This window comes from Ambystoma mexicanum, chromosome 5p (assembly GCF_040938575.1).
Source record: "Ambystoma mexicanum isolate Mex_15411 chromosome 5p, UKY_AmexF1_1, whole genome shotgun sequence".
NCBI lineage: Eukaryota > Metazoa > Chordata > Amphibia > Caudata > Ambystomatidae > Ambystoma > Ambystoma mexicanum.
In genome coordinates this window covers 575,402,096-575,419,795 of record NC_090930.1, presented here as the reverse complement: position 1 = coordinate 575,419,795, position 17,700 = coordinate 575,402,096, and positions in this window count along the sequence as shown.

The window sequence follows — 17,700 nt, the reverse complement described above, 5'->3', positions numbered from 1 at the left end:
GACCTTGCCTATAAAGTTAATATGGGTGCTGGGTGGTAGTTGCTGAGTTCTTCAAGGTCCAATGCTGTTTTTTGACATGCGAGAGGATTTATCCAGTGTAGAGGGTTGAGGGGAAGGCACATTGAGTTAGGGAACTGTTGATGATTGTCATGTGAATTTAAATGGTGCTGGCTGTTTTCTTCTCATCTAGTCAATATTTTGTACAGTGATTATATTTTTTGTAAAGTGCTTTGGAAATACAACAAATAAATAAATAAAATCAAAAATAAACATATTGCTGACAAGCATGACCTGCTAAAAATGCAGAAAGCTTGTGAGGAGAACTCTACCTTGTTTTACTCTAGATACTTCTTTAATCTTCAATCTTCGATTTTGGATCTTAAGAAACTCCCCAAAGACTCACACATTTCTTCCCAGATGTCAAAAGCCTGGAATTACCCATGTGAGCCCTTCGTCACAGTCAGGCAATGTTCCAACCCATCTTCATCTAATTATACTTCTTTCTACTGAGCTTGTCTCTGCAAATTATTTCTTTTTTTGTCTGTTATCTCTAGAATTCTGCAGAAAACTGGCAAATAGTGTTTATTTCATATTTTCCCGTTGATCACAAATTCCAGATAGTTCTCCATCTGGTATCCTTTTGCTCTCCTGTCTAATTGAAATCTTTGCCAACCATGCCCGTCTGGTTTCCATGCTGGCTGTTGTGGAGAGTCTGCAACATGGCAGGTTGTAGAAAATTCAATGTCTTTACTAGATCAAAGGAATGAGGTATTCCCTGAGTACTCTCAGTGGTGTTTGGCATGATCTGCCAAGGTTTACTCCTTACCATCATAGCAGAACTCATGAAGATCACTTGCACTATCTGGAATTGGGTTTACTTATTCTTGTCTGGAAGATTTCTCTGAGTCCACATGGAAGTCTACAGAACAAAAATTATTCCATGCACAATTCCTCATGGGTCAATCCTCTTAATGACCATGTTGTACATATATAGAGAGATCCACTAGATAACCTCTTGTTAGGTTTTGGGATTTCCCTTCAGGAGTAATAAGACAACACTCAATCATCCTTAAGGTTGCAATCACTGACTGAAGACATATGTTTCACAAAAGAATGTGAAACCTGCCATCAACGATTGGCTTGATCATGACATGTTAAACACTGTATTCCTTAAACCAACAGGTTCTGTGGACAACACATTTGTGATCTGACCCCTCAAAGTCCATTCTTCTTTTCCTCTGCAAATGTCTGATTACTGGGTCATGTAAATTTGATCAGATCACAGACATCTTTCTTATCTATACTGGCTTCATCTGCACTTCCAAACCCAATTCAAGCTTGCCTTTATAGTTTTAAACCCCTCACGTTTTCTCAAAAGTTGAATCTCCCAGTTAAACTATAGATCATTGGATGCATAATTTGAACATTCCCAAATGTAGAATCGTCTTTGACTAACCTGCCTTTTTCTGAAATGACCCTTGCTTGCGGACCATACTTCCTGCCAACAACTGTTGTGTCTTATCATATTACTTTTCAAAATGTATTGAAAACTTATCCTTTTGGATAGCATTCCCTAGTTTTTTATTGTATCCCCAATATTCTCTAAATTAATCTTTTTTACATAGCTCAATCGTTTTTTGTTTTTTTTGTCAGTTTGCACTGTATTATTTTGGTGACAATCATTGACAATGTAAACTTATTCACCATTAATGTCTACGAAATACAAAGTGCCGCATTTATGTACATTAATAAATATATGACATAAGCTGGAATAATAACTTCAATGTCATTTTAGGGACGACTCACACTGCATTCAGTGGAATCGGGTTGATGCAGAAATGGGTCATATCGATGCGGCAAACCCTGCATTATATATATTTGAGAGTGTGTCTTTGCTATGCATAGTAGAACAATTAACAAGCAACTGTCTATTGAAGTGATCAGGAAAACATCAGAGAGTCATGCAGACATCATGTTTTTGTTGATGCTATAATGTTATTGAGATGAATGCATCCTAATTCTCTGTTTTACACAGGATGGTATAACAAATTTTGAGATTGCTTTTTTGACAGAATGATGTTGGATGATGGGTTACACTAAATTAGAGAGAGAGTCCCATCTTTACCACCTGGGTGGAAGCTCTACCTTATAATGGGTAGTGAAAACTCTAAATAAACGGAATATAGAAAGCTCTATTCAACAATTATCAACAGTAAACACAAAACTGTTCAGAAAATAATCAATCATAATTTATTGAATCATAAAAATACAAGTTATTAAAACTTCAACATTTATAAAACACTGTATAAAAATACAAATAAAAAAATGTGACAAACACTGCCTTTTGAAATTGGCTTCGATCCTAATTGATCGTGGATCAATATAGCTAGAGAGGCTCAGATTAATATCTCTTGAACATCTTCATCAATTGGTTGACCTGTGACTGTTATCAATGGAGAAAACATATAAACCATTGTCATTTGCTCAACATGTTCCAATCCTCTGTAAGTTATTAAAGGGACCTTCGTCAGGAGTAGTGTCACTAATAATTCTATGAAAAACAATTACAAAATCTACTATTAGTGTAGATAGCTGTATAACTACTACAACTACTTGTAAAACAGTGTGGCTGTAGATCTCTTCATACAGTAACCGTTGTAGCTGTTGAAAAAATAGCAAAAGAGAAAATCAGCCCTGTGTGCTTGATAGAGTCTCTTAAAGACAATCAAATGCCTAGAACTTGCTTAGGGTAAAAGTACCTGGTTTGTTCTGTGGAGAGGAAGAAGTAGCCTTGAATATAGCAAGAAATGTGTTCTCTTGGGCAGATAACCCTTCTATATGTAGAGATAAATCACCTGTAAAGCAACATTATTACTAATCAGATCCTGGGGGTCTTGGACTAACTGGGGCCAACATAGGAAGTATACATGCTTCTTTATAGAAAGGTGTCTATTTCTAAATAAAGTATATTGTCATACAAATATATTTGACTCTAAATAACACCTGAGGTGTCTGTACCTGTAGTGGGTGGTCGGAGTCTCTAGTCTCTTTCGTCTAGCTCTCTGGAGTAAAGAGAGATCGCGGGCTTCAGAACATCAACCTCGCTTATTATAGTTTGAATACTCAGAACCTCCGCCAGTAGGGAGTTTTAAGAAAAAGTAATCCTAAATTTAGTAGGTTACTAGGTGTTTAGGCTAGAAAGGGTATCAAGTCAAAGGATGTGATAGAAATCTCTTACCTCAAACTTGTGTATCGTTCTATTAATAGGGAGTAAATTGCGAAACTACAATCAAAGACTAGCCTTTTGTTATATCACGTCCAGTCTCTCTCGGGTCTAAATGTAAACAGAGAGGATGAAGATATTGCATATCTATTTAAAAAGGTTCCACAAGACCTCTGCTGTGTGGACTCCAGTATCTTTAGGACACGTAGTGGTATCCCGTTCTGTCTATTTAGGAATTCTTACCTTGAATGACATAATCTTCAGATCGGAATATGATGTGGTGACCGCTAGGTGCAAGCTGCCGAACAGGTAGCTTTAGAATGCTTCCTGGATCGTGGCCGCCATATTGAGCGAGCTAAATAAAGACACTAGAGTCCTTTTTTAGTGTTTTTTCAAACCTGGGTCCTAACATCTAGTAAATGATATTCATTGACTTTGTGTAGTAGCGATGATAGCTAACGCCTGCGTGCTATAGAGCAAAACCCCTGCAAGCTAGTCATTAATGTCAGGGTATCCCATCTTCACTGAATAACACCTAGTCAGACGTGTATGTCTTAGGTACATTAACCTTCGATTAACATAATCTAATCATGGATAGATCTATACGTGACTCTGATGAACTAGTATGTCTCAGTTTTGAAAGAATTGATACTCAAAGTAAGCAATCAAAGTTATGGCTATAGTTTATGCCATTCAATGGCCTCATTGAGCCCGACTTGGTCACTTTTAGTAAGAAAAATTAATCTTTGTTCTTTTTCAATTAGGTTTTTTTTCTTTTTAGCAATGTCTGGGCCAGTTATGGTAAACAGAACAGTCCATGTGATACCTTCTGCTGTGTGTTGGATATGTGTATAATGCTTAACTATAAGTGCTGTTAAGACTTTATTATTAATACAACTCCATGTTCGATAATTCTTGTTTTAATTTTCCTGTTGGTCTTGCCTATGTGTCTTCTGCCACATGGGCAATTGATCATGTATATCACAAATTCAGTGTTACAGTTAGAGAATTTAGTTGGTTGCCATTTCTTTTCTAATCCTATATCTATTTCTTTGGATTTAGTGGTGTTTTTGCATACACTACAGTGTCCACAAGGGTAATGTCCTTTCACTGGGCCTAAACCCCAATTTTATGTGAGAGTAGTGTTTTGTTTCTGAGTGGTTTTAAGTTTACTACTACTGATATGATTGCCTATTGTAGTGGATTTTCTGTAGGCAAAGAGGGGGCATGGAATTTGCACCGTGGCCTTGTCATAGATTTTCCATTGTTTCCTGACTATGTTAGTAATAGTTAAACTCAGGTTAGTAAAAGTGTTAACACTAACAATGCGATCTTCTGGTGGTTTTTTAACTTTGTCTTCCAACAGTGATTCCCTGTTATTATTGAATGCTCGTTTAGTTGCTTTCCATATTAATTTCTTGGGCTATTCTCTGTCTTTGAGTTTGCCGGAAAGTATCTTAGCATCTGTCTCGTATGCTTCCTTTTGACTGCTGTTCCGTTTTAACCTTAGGAATTGGCAGTAAGTGAGGTTATCTTTTAGATGTTTAACATGGTGACTATTATAATGGAGGAGTGAGTTTCTATCCATGCTTTTATGGTAAGGTTTTACTAGTAGAAGTCCTTCCTGATGAAAAATTGTAAGATTGTAAACTTTGTCTAAACCCCTGGATGACCCATTGTAGCGGGATCAACCTGCTACAGGTACAGACACCTCAGGTGTTATTTAGAGTCAAGTTGAATCTCCCAGTTAAACTATAGATCATTGGATGCATAATTTGAACATTCCCAAATGTAGAATCGTCTTTGACTAACCTGCCTTTTTCTGAAATGACCCTTGCTTGCGGACCATACTTCCTGCCAACAACTGTTGTGTCTTATCATATTACTTTTCAAAATGTATTGAAAACTTATCCTTTTGGATAGCATTCCCTAGTTTTTTATTGTATCCCCAATATTCTCTAAATTAATCTTTTTTACATAGCTCAATCGTTTTTTGTTTTTTTTGTCAGTTTGCACTGTATTATTTTGGTGACAATCATTGACAATGTAAACTTATTCACCATTAATGTCTACGAAATACAAAGTGCCGCATTTATGTACATTAATAAATATATGACATAAGCTGGAATAATAACTTCAATGTCATTTTAGGGACGACTCACACTGCATTCAGTGGAATCGGGTTGATGCAGAAATGGGTCATATCGATGCGGCAAACCCTGCATTATATATATTTGAGAGTGTGTCTTTGCTATGCATAGTAGAACAATTAACAAGCAACTGTCTATTGAAGTGATCAGGAAAACATCAGAGAGTCATGCAGACATCATGTTTTTGTTGATGCTATAATGTTATTGAGATGAATTCATCCTAATTCTCTGTTTTACACGGGATGGTATAACAAATTTTGAGATTGCTTTTTTGACAGAATAATGTTGGATGATGGGTTACACTAAATTAGAGAGAGAGTCCCATCTTTACCACCTGGGTGGAAGCTCTACCTTATAATGGGTAGTGAAAACTCTAAATAAACGGAAGATAGAAAGCTCTATTCAACAATTATCAACAGTAAACACAAAACTGTTCAGAAAATAATCAATCATAATTTATTGAATCATAAAAATACAAGTTATTAAAACTTCAACATTTATAAAACACTGTATAAAAATACAAATAAAAAAATGTGACAAACACTGCCTTTTGAAATTGGCTTCGATCCTAATTGATCGTGGATCAATATAGCTAGAGAGGCTCAGATTAATATCTCTTGAACATCTTCATCAATTGGTTGACCTGTGACTGTTATCAATGGAGAAAACATATAAACCATTGTCATTTGCTCAACATGTTCCAATCCTCTGTAAGTTATTAAAGGGACCTTCGTCAGGAGTAGTGTCACTAATAATTCTATAAAAAACAATTACAAAATCTACTATTAGTGTAGATAGCTGTATAACTACTACAACTACTTGTAAAACAGTGTGGCTGTAGATCTCTTCATACAGTAACCGTTGTAGCTGTTGAAAAAATAGCAAAAGAGAAAATCAGCCCTGTGTGCTTGATAGAGTCTCTTAAAGACAATCAAATGCCTAGAACTGGCTTAGGGTAAAAGTACCTGGTTTGTTCTGTGGAGAGGAAGAAGTAGCCTTGAATATAGCAAGAAATGTGTTCTCTTGGGCAGATAACCCTTCTATATGTAGAGATAAATCACCTGTAAAGCAACATTATTGCTAATCAGATCCTGGGGGTCTTGGACTAACTGGGGCCAACATAGGAAGTATACATGCTTCTTTATAGAAAGGTGTCTATTTCTAAATAAAGTATATTGTCATACAAATATATTTGACTCTAAATAACACCTGAGGTGTCTGTACCTGTAGTGGGTGGTCGGAGTCTCTAGTCTCTTTCATCTAGCTCTCTGGAGTAAAGAGAGATCGCGGGCTTCAGAACATCAACCTCGCTTATTATAGTTTGAATACTCAGAACCTCCGCCAGTAGGGAGTTTTAAGAAAAAGTAATCCTAAATTTAGTAGGTTACTAGGTGTTTAGGCTAGAAAGGGTATCAAGTCAAAGGATGTGATAGAAATCTCTTACCTCAAACTTGTGTATCGTTCTATTAATAGGGAGTAAATTGCGAAACTGCAATCAAAGACTAGCCTTTTGTTATATCACGTCCAGTCTCTCTCGGGTCTAAATGTAAACAGAGAGGATGAAGATATTGCATATCTATTTAAAAAGGTTCCACAAGACCTCTGCTGTGTGGACTCCAGTATCTTTAGGACACGTAGTGGTATCCCGTTCTGTCTATTTAGGAATTCTTACCTTGAATGACATAATCTTCAGATCGGAATATGATGTGGTGACTGCTAGGTGCAAGCTGCCGAACAGGTAGCTTTAGAATGCTTCCTGGATCGTGGCCGCCATATTGAGCGAGCTAAATAAAGACACTAGAGTCCTTTTTTAGTGTTTTTTCAAACCTGGGTCCTAACATCTAGTAAATGATATTCATTGACTTTGTGTAGTAGCGATGATAGCTAACGCCTGCGTGCTATAGAGCAAAACCCCTGCAAGCTAGTCATTAATGTCAGGGTATCCCATCTTCACTGAATAACACCTAGTCAGACGTGTATGTCTTAGGTACATTAACCTTCGATTAACATAATCTAATCATGGATAGATCTATACGTGACTCTGATGAACTAGTATGTCTCAGTTTTGAAAGAATTGATACTCAAAGTAAGCAATCAAAGTTATGGCTATAATTTATGCCATTCAATGGCCTCATTGAGCCCGACTTGGTCACTTTTAGTAAGAAAAATTAATCTTTGTTCTTTTTCAATTAGGTTTTTTTTCTTTTTAGCAATGTCTGGGCCAGTTATGGTAAACAGAACAGTCCATGTGATACCTTCTGCTGTGTGTTGGATATGTGTATAATGCTTAACTATAAGTGCTGTTAAGACTTTATTATTAATACAACTCCATGTTCGATAATTCTTGTTTTAATTTTCCTGTTGGTCTTGCCTATGTGTCTTCTGCCACATGGGCAATTGATCATGTATATCACAAATTCAGTGTTACAGTTAGAGAATTTAGTTGGTTGCCATTTCTTTTCTAATCCTATATCTATTTCTTTGGATTTAGTGGTGTTTTTGCATACACTACAGTGTCCACAAGGGTAATGTCCTTTCACTGGGCCTAAACCCCAATTTTATGTGAGAGTAGTGTTTTGTTTCTGAGTGGTTTTAAGTTTACTACTACTGATATGATTGCCTATTGTAGTGGATTTTCTGTAGGCAAAGAGGGGGCATGGAATTTGCACCGTGGCCTTGTCATAGATTTTCCATTGTTTCCTGACTATGTTAGTAATAGTTAAACTCAGGTTAGTAAAAGTGTTAACACTAACAATGCGATCTTCTGGTGGTTTTTTAACTTTGTCTTCCAACAGTGATTCCCTGTTATTATTGAATGCTCGTTTAGTTGCTTTCCATATTAATTTCTTGGGCTATTCTCTGTCTTTGAGTTTGCCGGAAAGTATCTTAGCATCTGTCTCGTATGCTTCCTTTTGACTGCTGTTCCGTTTTAACCTTAGGAATTGGCAGTAAGTGAGGTTATCTTTTAGATGTTTAACATGGTGACTATTATAATGGAGGAGTGAGTTTCTATCCATGCTTTTATGGTAAGGTTTTACTAGTAGAAGTCCTTCCTGATGAAAAATTGTAAGATTGTAAACTTTGTCTAAACCCCTGGATGACCCATTGTAGCGGGATCAACCTGCTACAGGTACAGACACCTCAGGTGTTATTTAGAGTCAAGTTGAATCTCCCAGTTAAACTATAGATCATTGGATGCATAATTTGAACATTCCCAAATGTAGAATCGTCTTTGACTAACCTGCCTTTTTCTGAAATGACCCTTGCTTGCGGACCATACTTCCTGCCAACAACTGTTGTGTCTTATCATATTACTTTTCAAAATGTATTGAAAACTTATCCTTTTGGATAGCATTCCCTAGTTTTTTATTGTATCCCCAATATTCTCTAAATTAATCTTTTTTACATAGCTCAATCGTTTTTTGTTTTTTTTGTCAGTTTGCACTGTATTATTTTGGTGACAATCATTGACAATGTAAACTTATTCACCATTAATGTCTACGAAATACAAAGTGCCGCATTTATGTACATTAATAAATATATGACATAAGCTGGAATAATAACTTCAATGTCATTTTAGGGACGACTCACACTGCATTCAGTGGAATCGGGTTGATGCAGAAATGGGTCATATCGATGCGGCAAACCCTGCATTATATATATTTGAGAGTGTGTCTTTGCTATGCATAGTAGAACAATTAACAAGCAACTGTCTATTGAAGTGATCAGGAAAACATCAGAGAGTCATGCAGACATCATGTTTTTGTTGATGCTATAATGTTATTGAGATGAATTCATCCTAATTCTCTGTTTTACACGGGATGGTATAACAAATTTTGAGATTGCTTTTTTGACAGAATAATGTTGGATGATGGGTTACACTAAATTAGAGAGAGAGTCCCATCTTTACCACCTGGGTGGAAGCTCTACCTTATAATGGGTAGTGAAAACTCTAAATAAACGGAAGATAGAAAGCTCTATTCAACAATTATCAACAGTAAACACAAAACTGTTCAGAAAATAATCAATCATAATTTATTGAATCATAAAAATACAAGTTATTAAAACTTCAACATTTATAAAACACTGTATAAAAATACAAATAAAAAAATGTGACAAACACTGCCTTTTGAAATTGGCTTCGATCCTAATTGATCGTGGATCAATATAGCTAGAGAGGCTCAGATTAATATCTCTTGAACATCTTCATCAATTGGTTGACCTGTGACTGTTATCAATGGAGAAAACATATAAACCATTGTCATTTGCTCAACATGTTCCAATCCTCTGTAAGTTATTAAAGGGACCTTCGTCAGGAGTAGTGTCACTAATAATTCTATAAAAAACAATTACAAAATCTACTATTAGTGTAGATAGCTGTATAACTACTACAACTACTTGTAAAACAGTGTGGCTGTAGATCTCTTCATACAGTAACCGTTGTAGCTGTTGAAAAAATAGCAAAAGAGAAAATCAGCCCTGTGTGCTTGATAGAGTCTCTTAAAGACAATCAAATGCCTAGAACTGGCTTAGGGTAAAAGTACCTGGTTTGTTCTGTGGAGAGGAAGAAGTAGCCTTGAATATAGCAAGAAATGTGTTCTCTTGGGCAGATAACCCTTCTATATGTAGAGATAAATCACCTGTAAAGCAACATTATTGCTAATCAGATCCTGGGGGTCTTGGACTAACTGGGGCCAACATAGGAAGTATACATGCTTCTTTATAGAAAGGTGTCTATTTCTAAATAAAGTATATTGTCATACAAATATATTTGACTCTAAATAACACCTGAGGTGTCTGTACCTGTAGTGGGTGGTCGGAGTCTCTAGTCTCTTTCATCTAGCTCTCTGGAGTAAAGAGAGATCGCGGGCTTCAGAACATCAACCTCGCTTATTATAGTTTGAATACTCAGAACCTCCGCCAGTAGGGAGTTTTAAGAAAAAGTAATCCTAAATTTAGTAGGTTACTAGGTGTTTAGGCTAGAAAGGGTATCAAGTCAAAGGATGTGATAGAAATCTCTTACCTCAAACTTGTGTATCGTTCTATTAATAGGGAGTAAATTGCGAAACTGCAATCAAAGACTAGCCTTTTGTTATATCACGTCCAGTCTCTCTCGGGTCTAAATGTAAACAGAGAGGATGAAGATATTGCATATCTATTTAAAAAGGTTCCACAAGACCTCTGCTGTGTGGACTCCAGTATCTTTAGGACACGTAGTGGTATCCCGTTCTGTCTATTTAGGAATTCTTACCTTGAATGACATAATCTTCAGATCGGAATATGATGTGGTGACCGCTAGGTGCAAGCTGCCGAACAGGTAGCTTTAGAATGCTTCCTGGATCGTGGCCGCCATATTGAGCGAGCTAAATAAAGACACTAGAGTCCTTTTTTAGTGTTTTTTCAAACCTGGGTCCTAACATCTAGTAAATGATATTCATTGACTTTGTGTAGTAGCGATGATAGCTAACGCCTGCGTGCTATAGAGCAAAACCCCTGCAAGCTAGTCATTAATGTCAGGGTATCCCATCTTCACTGAATAACACCTAGTCAGATGTGTATGTCTTAGGTACATTAACCTTCGATTAACATAATCTAATCATGGATAGATCTATACGTGACTCTGATGAACTAGTATGTCTCAGTTTTGAAAGAATTGATACTCAAAGTAAGCAATCAAAGTTATGGCTATAGTTTATGCCATTCAATGGCCTCATTGAGCCCGACTTGGTCACTTTTAGTAAGAAAAATTAATCTTTGTTCTTTTTCAATTAGGTTTTTTTTCTTTTTAGCAATGTCTGGGCCAGTTATGGTAAACAGAACAGTCCATGTGATACCTTCTGCTGTGTGTTGGATATGTGTATAATGCTTAACTATAAGTGCTGTTAAGACTTTATTATTAATACAACTCCAATGTTCGATAATTCTTGTTTTAATTTTCCTGTTGGTCTTGCCTATGTGTCTTCTGCCACATGGGCAATTGATCATGTATATCACAAATTCAGTGTTACAGTTAGAGAATTTAGTTGGTTGCCATTTCTTTTCTAATCCTATATCTATTTCTTTGGATTTAGTGGTGTTTTTGCATACACTACAGTGTCCACAAGGGTAATGTCCTTTCACTGGGCCTAAACCCCAATTTTATGTGAGAGTAGTGTTTTGTTTCTGAGTGGTTTTAAGTTTACTACTACTGATATGATTGCCTATTGTAGTGGATTTTCTGTAGGCAAAGAGGGGGCATGGAATTTGCACCGTGGCCTTGTCATAGATTTTCCATTGTTTCCTGACTATGTTAGTAATAGTTAAACTCAGGTTAGTAAAAGTGTTAACACTAACAATGCGATCTTCTGGTGGTTTTTTAACTTTGTCTTCCAACAGTGATTCCCTGTTATTATTGAATGCTCGTTTAGTTGCTTTCCATATTAATTTCTTGGGCTATTCTCTGACTTTGAGTTTGCCGGAAAGTATCTTAGCATCTGTCTCGTATGCTTCCTTTTGACTGCTGTTCCGTTTTAACCTTAGGAATTGGCAGTAAGTGAGGTTATCTTTTAGATGTTTAACATGGTGACTATTATAATGGAGGAGTGAGTTTCTATCCATGCTTTTATGGTAAGGTTTTACTAGTAGAAGTCCTTCCTGATGAAAAATTGTAAGATTGTAAACTTTGTCTAAACCCCTGGATGACCCATTGTAGCGGGATCAACCTGCTACAGGTACAGACACCTCAGGTGTTATTTAGAGTCAAGTTGAATCTCCCAGTTAAACTATAGATCATTGGATGCATAATTTGAACATTCCCAAATGTAGAATCGTCTTTGACTAACCTGCCTTTTTCTGAAATGACCCTTGCTTGCGGACCATACTTCCTGCCAACAACTGTTGTGTCTTATCATATTACTTTTCAAAATGTATTGAAAACGTATCCTTTTGGATAGCATTCCCTAGTTTTTTATTGTATCCCCAATATTCTCTAAATTAATCTTTTTTACATAGCTCAATCGTTTTTTGTTTTTTTTGTCAGTTTGCACTGTATTATTTTGGTGACAATCATTGACAATGTAAACTTATTCACCATTAATGTCTACGAAATACAAAGTGCCGCATTTATGTACATTAATAAATATATGACATAAGCTGGAATAATAACTTCAATGTCATTTTAGGGACGACTCACACTGCATTCAGTGGAATCGGGTTGATGCAGAAATGGGTCATATCGATGCGGCAAACCCTGCATTATATATATTTGAGAGTGTGTCTTTGCTATGCATAGTAGAACAATTAACAAGCAACTGTCTATTGAAGTGATCAGGAAAACATCAGAGAGTCATGCAGACATCATGTTTTTGTTGATGCTATAATGTTATTGAGATGAATTCATCCTAATTCTCTGTTTTACACGGGATGGTATAACAAATTTTGAGATTGCTTTTTTGACAGAATAATGTTGGATGATGGGTTACACTAAATTAGAGAGAGAGTCCCATCTTTACCACCTGGGTGGAAGCTCTACCTTATAATGGGTAGTGAAAACTCTAAATAAACGGAAGATAGAAAGCTCTATTCAACAATTATCAACAGTAAACACAAAACTGTTCAGAAAATAATCAATCATAATTTATTGAATCATAAAAATACAAGTTATTAAAACTTCAACATTTATAAAACACTGTATAAAAATACAAATAAAAAAATGTGACAAACACTGCCTTTTGAAATTGGCTTCGATCCTAATTGATCGTGGATCAATATAGCTAGAGAGGCTCAGATTAATATCTCTTGAACATCTTCATCAATTGGTTGACCTGTGACTGTTATCAATGGAGAAAACATATAAACCATTGTCATTTGCTCAACATGTTCCAATCCTCTGTAAGTTATTAAAGGGACCTTCGTCAGGAGTAGTGTCACTAATAATTCTATAAAAAACAATTACAAAATCTACTATTAGTGTAGATAGCTGTATAACTACTACAACTACTTGTAAAACAGTGTGGCTGTAGATCTCTTCATACAGTAACCGTTGTAGCTGTTGAAAAAATAGCAAAAGAGAAAATCAGCCCTGTGTGCTTGATAGAGTCTCTTAAAGACAATCAAATGCCTAGAACTGGCTTAGGGTAAAAGTACCTGGTTTGTTCTGTGGAGAGGAAGAAGTAGCCTTGAATATAGCAAGAAATGTGTTCTCTTGGGCAGATAACCCTTCTATATGTAGAGATAAATCACCTGTAAAGCAACATTATTGCTAATCAGATCCTGGGGGTCTTGGACTAACTGGGGCCAACATAGGAAGTATACATGCTTCTTTATAGAAAGGTGTCTATTTCTAAATAAAGTATATTGTCATACAAATATATTTGACTCTAAATAACACCTGAGGTGTCTGTACCTGTAGTGGGTGGTCGGAGTCTCTAGTCTCTTTCATCTAGCTCTCTGGAGTAAAGAGAGATCGCGGGCTTCAGAACATCAACCTCGCTTATTATAGTTTGAATACTCAGAACCTCCGCCAGTAGGGAGTTTTAAGAAAAAGTAATCCTAAATTTAGTAGGTTACTAGGTGTTTAGGCTAGAAAGGGTATCAAGTCAAAGGATGTGATAGAAATCTCTTACCTCAAACTTGTGTATCGTTCTATTAATAGGGAGTAAATTGCGAAACTGCAATCAAAGACTAGCCTTTTGTTATATCACGTCCAGTCTCTCTCGGGTCTAAATGTAAACAGAGAGGATGAAGATATTGCATATCTATTTAAAAAGGTTCCACAAGACCTCTGCTGTGTGGACTCCAGTATCTTTAGGACACGTAGTGGTATCCCGTTCTGTCTATTTAGGAATTCTTACCTTGAATGACATAATCTTCAGATCGGAATATGATGTGGTGACTGCTAGGTGCAAGCTGCCGAACAGGTAGCTTTAGAATGCTTCCTGGATCGTGGCCGCCATATTGAGCGAGCTAAATAAAGACACTAGAGTCCTTTTTTAGTGTTTTTTCAAACCTGGGTCCTAACATCTAGTAAATGATATTCATTGACTTTGTGTAGTAGCGATGATAGCTAACGCCTGCGTGCTATAGAGCAAAACCCCTGCAAGCTAGTCATTAATGTCAGGGTATCCCATCTTCACTGAATAACACCTAGTCAGACGTGTATGTCTTAGGTACATTAACCTTCGATTAACATAATCTAATCATGGATAGATCTATACGTGACTCTGATGAACTAGTATGTCTCAGTTTTGAAAGAATTGATACTCAAAGTAAGCAATCAAAGTTATGGCTATAGTTTATGCCATTCAATGGCCTCATTGAGCCCGACTTGGTCACTTTTAGTAAGAAAAATTAATCTTTGTTCTTTTTCAATTAGGTTTTTTTTCTTTTTAGCAATGTCTGGGCCAGTTATGGTAAACAGAACAGTCCATGTGATACCTTCTGCTGTGTGTTGGATATGTGTATAATGCTTAACTATAAGTGCTGTTAAGACTTTATTATTAATACAACTCCATGTTCGATAATTCTTGTTTTAATTTTCCTGTTGGTCTTGCCTATGTGTCTTCTGCCACATGGGCAATTGATCATGTATATCACAAATTCAGTGTTACAGTTAGAGAATTTAGTTGGTTGCCATTTCTTTTCTAATCCTATATCTATTTCTTTGGATTTAGTGGTGTTTTTGCATACACTACAGTGTCCACAAGGGTAATGTCCTTTCACTGGGCCTAAACCCCAATTTTATGTGAGAGTAGTGTTTTGTTTCTGAGTGGTTTTAAGTTTACTACTACTGATATGATTGCCTATTGTAGTGGATTTTCTGTAGGCAAAGAGGGGGCATGGAATTTGCACCGTGGCCTTGTCATAGATTTTCCATTGTTTCCTGACTATGTTAGTAATAGTTAAACTCAGGTTAGTAAAAGTGTTAACACTAACAATGCGATCTTCTGGTGGTTTTTTAACTTTGTCTTCCAACAGTGATTCCCTGTTATTATTGAATGCTCGTTTAGTTGCTTTCCATATTAATTTCTTGGGCTATTCTCTGTCTTTGAGTTTGCCGGAAAGTATCTTAGCATCTGTCTCGTATGCTTCCTTTTGACTGCTGTTCCGTTTTAACCTTAGGAATTGGCAGTAAGTGAGGTTATCTTTTAGATGTTTAACATGGTGACTATTATAATGGAGGAGTGAGTTTCTATCCATGCTTTTATGGTAAGGTTTTACTAGTAGAAGTCCTTCCTGATGAAAAATTGTAAGATTGTAAACTTTGTCTAAACCCCTGGATGACCCATTGTAGCGGGATCAACCTGCTACAGGTACAGACACCTCAGGTGTTATTTAGAGTCAAGTTGAATCTCCCAGTTAAACTATAGATCATTGGATGCATAATTTGAACATTCCCAAATGTAGAATCGTCTTTGACTAACCTGCCTTTTTCTGAAATGACCCTTGCTTGCGGACCATACTTCCTGCCAACAACTGTTGTGTCTTATCATATTACTTTTCAAAATGTATTGAAAACTTATCCTTTTGGATAGCATTCCCTAGTTTTTTATTGTATCCCCAATATTCTCTAAATTAATCTTTTTTACATAGCTCAATCGTTTTTTGTTTTTTTTGTCAGTTTGCACTGTATTATTTTGGTGACAATCATTGACAATGTAAACTTATTCACCATTAATGTCTACGAAATACAAAGTGCCGCATTTATGTACATTAATAAATATATGACATAAGCTGGAATAATAACTTCAATGTCATTTTAGGGACGACTCACACTGCATTCAGTGGAATCGGGTTGATGCAGAAATGGGTCATATCGATGCGGCAAACCCTGCATTATATATATTTGAGAGTGTGTCTTTGCTATGCATAGTAGAACAATTAACAAGCAACTGTCTATTGAAGTGATCAGGAAAACATCAGAGAGTCATGCAGACATCATGTTTTTGTTGATGCTATAATGTTATTGAGATGAATTCATCCTAATTCTCTGTTTTACACGGGATGGTATAACAAATTTTGAGATTGCTTTTTTGACAGAATAATGTTGGATGATGGGTTACACTAAATTAGAGAGAGAGTCCCATCTTTACCACCTGGGTGGAAGCTCTACCTTATAATGGGTAGTGAAAACTCTAAATAAACGGAAGATAGAAAGCTCTATTCAACAATTATCAACAGTAAACACAAAACTGTTCAGAAAATAATCAATCATAATTTATTGAATCATAAAAATACAAGTTATTAAAACTTCAACATTTATAAAACACTGTATAAAAATACAAATAAAAAAATGTGACAAACACTGCCTTTTGAAATTGGCTTCGATCCTAATTGATCGTGGATCAATATAGCTAGAGAGGCTCAGATTAATATCTCTTGAACATCTTCATCAATTGGTTGACCTGTGACTGTTATCAATGGAGAAAACATATAAACCATTGTCATTTGCTCAACATGTTCCAATCCTCTGTAAGTTATTAAAGGGACCTTCGTCAGGAGTAGTGTCACTAATAATTCTATAAAAAACAATTACAAAATCTACTATTAGTGTAGATAGCTGTATAACTACTACAACTACTTGTAAAACAGTGTGGCTGTAGATCTCTTCATACAGTAACCGTTGTAGCTGTTGAAAAAATAGCAAAAGAGAAAATCAGCCCTGTGTGCTTGATAGAGTCTCTTAAAGACAATCAAATGCCTAGAACTGGCTTAGGGTAAAAGTACCTGGTTTGTTCTGTGGAGAGGAAGAAGTAGCCTTGAATATAGCAAGAAATGTGTTCTCTTGGGCAGATAACCCTTCTATATGTAGAGATAAATCACCTGTAAAGCAACATTATTGCTAATCAGATCCTGGGGGTCTTGGACTAACTGGGGCCAACATAGGAAGTATACATGCTTCTTTATAGAAAGGTGTCTATTTCTAAATAAAGTATATTGTCATACAAATATATTTGACTCTAAATAACACCTGAGGTGTCTGTACCTGTAGTGGGTGGTCGGAGTCTCTAGTCTCTTTCATCTAGCTCTCTGGAGTAAAGAGAGATCGCGGGCTTCAGAACATCAACCTCGCTTATTATAGTTTGAATACTCAGAACCTCCGCCAGTAGGGAGTTTTAAGAAAAAGTAATCCTAAATTTAGTAGGTTACTAGGTGTTTAGGCTAGAAAGGGTATCAAGTCAAAGGATGTGATAGAAATCTCTTACCTCAAACTTGTGTATCGTTCTATTAATAGGGAGTAAATTGCGAAACTGCAATCAAAGACTAGCCTTTTGTTATATCACGTCCAGTCTCTCTCGGGTCTAAATGTAAACAGAGAGGATGAAGATATTGCATATCTATTTAAAAAGG